This window comes from Salvelinus alpinus, chromosome 18, assembly GCF_045679555.1.
Source record: "Salvelinus alpinus chromosome 18, SLU_Salpinus.1, whole genome shotgun sequence".
Classification (NCBI taxonomy): Eukaryota; Metazoa; Chordata; class Actinopteri; order Salmoniformes; family Salmonidae; genus Salvelinus; species Salvelinus alpinus.
The window spans coordinates 40,571,217-40,576,479 of NC_092103.1; the positions used below are offsets into that span (position 1 = coordinate 40,571,217).

Consider the following 5,263-nt stretch of genomic DNA (forward strand, 5'->3'; position numbering starts at 1 on the left):
TAACAGCCTCATTTATCTGTTTCAATAGTAGGACTACTATTAGCCTACTAGCACAGTACAGCTGGGGTTGGCCTGACTGTGAAAGACCAATATGGGATTCATCATTTTTAGATCATTCAGAGTGTATGTCACTGTTTGTCATATAATTTTTCACACAGGACGCCTTTCCTTCACCGGGCGGGCGTTTTGAAATTTTGGGGCAAAATTAGAGTATACTCACTTTTCCGGGCACCACTACACTACTGGGTGCAGTGAGACCTCTTACCCAGATTGGTGCAGGGGGAATCTACCCATCATCTCAGCATGCAAGGACACCCGATACGCTCTCTGTTTACAGTTGACGGCCTCGACACATCTGCCACAAACACAAAGATCCGCTTCCCTGTTTGTGTGATATCAATACACACCATGAGATACACGGTTGATCTCATGCCACAGATGTTTATCTATTTTGTGAATGAGGGATCTTTTGTCCAGGGTGCAGTGTATGGAGAGTGTGTGTGTGTGTCAAAATAATGTACCTTGGAGAATACGGGCATCGATCCCGCTACCTCTCGCATGCTAAGCGAGCGCTCTACCATTTGAGCTAATTCCCCAGCTGTTAGAAGTGGCCACAAGGAGTATTGTAGAAGCTTCCGCCCTGGCCACGGGATCCTCTTGGCTTACTTGGTAACTTACTCGCTAGCAGTTGCTGAGCCATCATGACAGCTGTCATTTCTGGCAAGTTGGGCTGGTTAGCGCAGTTGGTCAGAGTGTGGTGCCATCAATGCCAAGGTTGCAGGTTCAATCCCTGTACTTGCCATAAGTTGTTTTTTGAGTGCTTATGTTCTATATATATATATATATATATATATATATATATATATATATATATATATATATATATATATATATATAGAGAGAGAGAGAGGCCTATCATACGGCTGAGAGGTACCAGCTGTAAATGTAAAAACTCTAAGTACAGAGATCAATTCTAAAGGTGTTACATAATATTACAGTATTATTGTCTAGACTAGAGCCATACTGTAACACCTAGCTAGGGGCAGTGCATCAAAAACAACAATCATATTGACACGCAGTATTGATAGTACACCAAGGTTAGCTAGTGTACTGTCTTGCACATCCCTGCATAATGTGCGGTGTCACAGTTTGGAAGCAGGACTGGGGACAGCTTTGCCCAGAGCTCCCAAAACCCCTGGGCTATTTCCCAGTCGTATCGATCCTTCCATGACAGACAAAAGACTAAATGAGGACACAGATATTGATCTGAAACTGGATTAAAAACAAATCTGAAATATACTCTGAGAGTTTAGGTCTCTGTGGATATGTTAGTATCGTTGTAACTGTATCCTGTCTTCCTACCTTTTATCTGTTTAGACCAGTTACCCAGTGCTATTTGTGGATGTCACTGCAGTTTACTTAGTAACAAAACAAAAGTATACTGACCTTCATTAGGCTGCAAATGTATGAGTTATTATTTATTAGCCTACAGCAGATCACTGAACGACAATCAAAATGAACTAGTAAATATAACTAGTGATGTTATGTTCTCTGACATCTTGAACAACTAGCTGTTGCTTCAAGTTGACCGATATATCTCCAAACCAGTAAGTGGTGTCCATCCAAACCAGTAAGTGGTGTCCATCCAAACCAGTAAGTGGTGTCCATCCAAACCAGTAAGTGGTGTCCATCCAAACCAGTAAGTGGTGTCCATCCAAACCAGTAAGTGGTGTCCATCCAAACCAGTAAGTGGTGTCCATCCAAACCAGTAAGTGGTGTCCATCCAAACCAGTAAGTGGTGTCCATGACAACATAGCACACTATTGTTTTGTTTTATGGTAAACACACACTGCTTTCAACAGGTCAGTAGAATAGAAGAAACCATAGAATCAAACACAACAGCAGGCAGGTTTGTTCAAATAGTGTTTGACTTTCACCCTGATAAGAAAGATCTATGTCAGGCTTTGTATGAGTGAATAGACTATACTAAACTGTCTTTTTTCTCTCTCTCTCTCTCTCTCTCTCGCGCGTCCCGTGCTACTGCCTCTGGCTTAGAGGTTTTCATTTTATTGCCCTCTTGCAAGTGTATCCTACCTACCTGCAAAGCGTTTCACAATAAGGCTTGGTTTTGTCTTGCCACCACAATTAAGTTAATTCAATGCAATGAATGCCTCATCTCCTTTTAATCACCAGGTTAGTTTTATTCATGGCATTGTGCTCCTTTACACATGTCTGGAGGGGATTTAAAGGATCTAATGGTCTTGATGGTTTTGTGTTCTCAGTGCTGTGTCAACATGTCCAACAGAAGAGCTACCTGTGCACAACCATACCATAGACTCAGAGAGTGACTGCCTGGGTCTGAATACCCATACTAGCGTACTACATAAACTGAATAGTTATTTTGGCGTTTTATCTAGTAGAATTCACACTCACGTGTTTGACGGCAGCTGACAATCAGATAAATTGACGCCTTGTAGCAAAATGAACGCATGACGATAGTCAAAGCAATCGCACATTAGATTAAATTTCACACACTATAAAATGTTTAATTATTTCGTAAACTAACTGGTGGTGAATCATCATCATCATCCTCATCACCACCATCATCATCATCACTATCCTCACCATCATCTAATTTTTCAACTTTTGGATTTAACCAGGATAGTTCACTCAGCAACAATCATCCAATACAACAGTCCATGAATTGACTTATGTCACCTCCTAAACTGAATATCCAACCCTCAAAACAGAGTAAATTATCTCAGCTAAACTAACTGGTACCGTGAGGTCTCAGCTAAACTAACTGGTACCGTGAGGTCTCAGCTAAACTAACTGGTACCGTGAGGTCTCGGCTAAACTAACTGGTACCGTGAGGTCTCAGCTAAACTAACTGGTACCGTGAGGTCTCGGCTAAACTAACTGGTACCGTGAGGTCTCGGGTAAACTAACTGGTACCGTGAGGTCTCGGCTAAACTAACTGGTACCGTGAGGTCTCGGCTAAACTAACTGGTACCGTGAGGTCTCGGCTAAACTAACTGGTACCGTGAGGTCTCGGCTAAACTAACTGGTACCGTGAGGTCTCGGCTAAACTAACTGGTACCGTGAGGTCTCGGCTAAACTAACTGGTAGGGTGAGTTCTCGGCTAAACTAACTGGTAGGGTGAGTTCTCGGGTAAACTAACTGGTAGGGTGAGTTCTCGGGTAAACTAACTGGTAGGGTGAGTTCTCGGCTAAACTAACTGGTAGGGTGAGTTCTCGGGTAAACTAACTGGTAGGGTGAGGTCTCGGGTAAACTAACTGGTACCGTGAGGTCTCGGGTAAACTAACTGGTACCGTGAGGTCTCGGGTAAACTAACTGGTACCGTGAGGTCTCGGGTAAACTAACTGGTACCGTGAGGTCTCGGGTAAACTAACTGGTACCGTGAGGTCTCGGGTAAACTAACTGGTACCGTGAGGTCTCGGGTAAACTAACTGGTACCGTGAGGTCTCGGGTAAACTAACTGGTACCGTGAGGTCTCGGGTAAACTAACTGGTACCGTGAGGTCTCGGGTAAACTAACTGGTACCGTGAGGTCTCGGGTAAACTAACTGGTACCGTGAGGTCTCGGGTAAACTAACTGGTACCGTGAGGTCTCGGGTAAACTAACTGGTACCGTGAGGTCTCGGGTAAACTAACTGGTACCGTGAGGTCTCGGGTAAACTAACTGGTACCGTGAGGTCTCGGGTAAACTAACTGGTACCGTGAGGTCTCGGGTAAACTAACTGGTACCGTGAGGTCTCGGCTAAACTAACTGGTACCGTGAGGTCTCGGCTAAACTAACTGGTACCGTGAGGTCTCGGCTAAACTAACTGGTACCGTGAGGTCTCGGCTAAACTAACTGGTACCGTGAGGTCTCGGCTAAACTAACTGGTACCGTGAGGTCTCGGCTAAACTAACTGGTACCGTGAGGTCTCGGGTAAACTAACTGGTACCGTGAGGTCTCGGGTAAACTAACTGGTACCGTGAGGTCTCGGGTAAACTAAATGGTACCGTGAGGTCTCAGCTAAACTAACTGGTACCGTGAGGTCTCGGCTAAACTAACTGGTAGGGTGAGGTCTCAGCTAAACTAACTGGTAACATAATGAGTTACAATGGCAACCATCACCTCAAAGCACATTAAAAGGCTTTTGTACCTTTGGATACATTTTCCATTGTGTGATCAAACATCGCAGAGATGAAGGGAAACAGGAAGGAAGGGGAACACCCGTCTGGTGTTGTGCCATAAGTTATGTTACTGCTGATACTTTTAGTTGCAGTGCAGGAGCAGGCTCTGAGCAAGCTCTACAAACCCTGCAAACATAGGAATGACAAAGCTGTTAGTTGTACACCAACTTATTATGCAGACATGAACTATGATGAACTAATGGACCACTATTAGTGATGGATTCTTTAGACATATAATATTCTCTCTTTGATCCAGAGGGCAGCTTTCACCTCAGAAGTGATAGTAAATTGTCTTATCTGGGTCAACATATATGGATCCTGATGTTTTTACCTTGTATAAGGTCAAAAGTCAAAATCAAAGAATGGAACAGCTGTTCAAAAGATGGTTGGTCTTTTGGATGGTGTCTGTGTTTTATGGAAATGTCAGTTCAATGTTTCCTTAAATCAGTGGTGTGATGTCATGCTTTTTCAAATTCAAAATGGATCAAATGTGGGAGGTCAAAGGGTGTGTCATCAATCTAGCCCACTTGTAACAATGGAGGTGGTCGTTGGTACTCAGCTGTGGTCAGAACGGAATAGATGTAGCATTACATATCGCTGTCATCAATCTAGCCCACTTGTAACAATGGAGGTGGTCGTTGGTACTCAGCTGTGGTCGGAACGGAATAGATGTAGCATTACATATCGCTGTCATCAATCTAGCCCACTTGTAACAATGGAGGTGGTCGTTGGTACTCAGCTGTGGTCGGAACGGAATAGATGTAGCATTACATATCGCTGTCATCAATCTAGCCCACTTGTAACAATGGAGGTGGTCGTTGGTACTCAGCTGTGGTCAGAACGGAATAGATGTAGCATTACATATCGCTGTCATCCATCTAGCCCACTTGTAACAATGGAGGTGGTCGTTGGTACTCAGCTGTGGTCAGAACGGAATAGATGTAGCATTACATATCGCTGTCATCCATCTAGCCCACTTGTAACAATGGAGGTGGTCGTTGGTACTCAGCTGTGGTCGGAACGGAATAGATGTAGCATTACATATCGCTGTCATCAATCTA

General features: G+C 43.9%; 1 non-coding gene across 1 annotated transcript; it reads right to left on the reverse strand.

The window, feature by feature from the left end:
- Nucleotides 1–523: 523 nt before the first annotated feature.
- Nucleotides 524–596, reverse strand: trnaa-agc (transfer RNA alanine (anticodon AGC)). Its single transcript has one exon. It is a non-coding gene; the product is annotated as a tRNA-Ala (tRNA).
- Between the last annotated feature and the right edge of the window lie 4,667 nt (nt 597–5,263).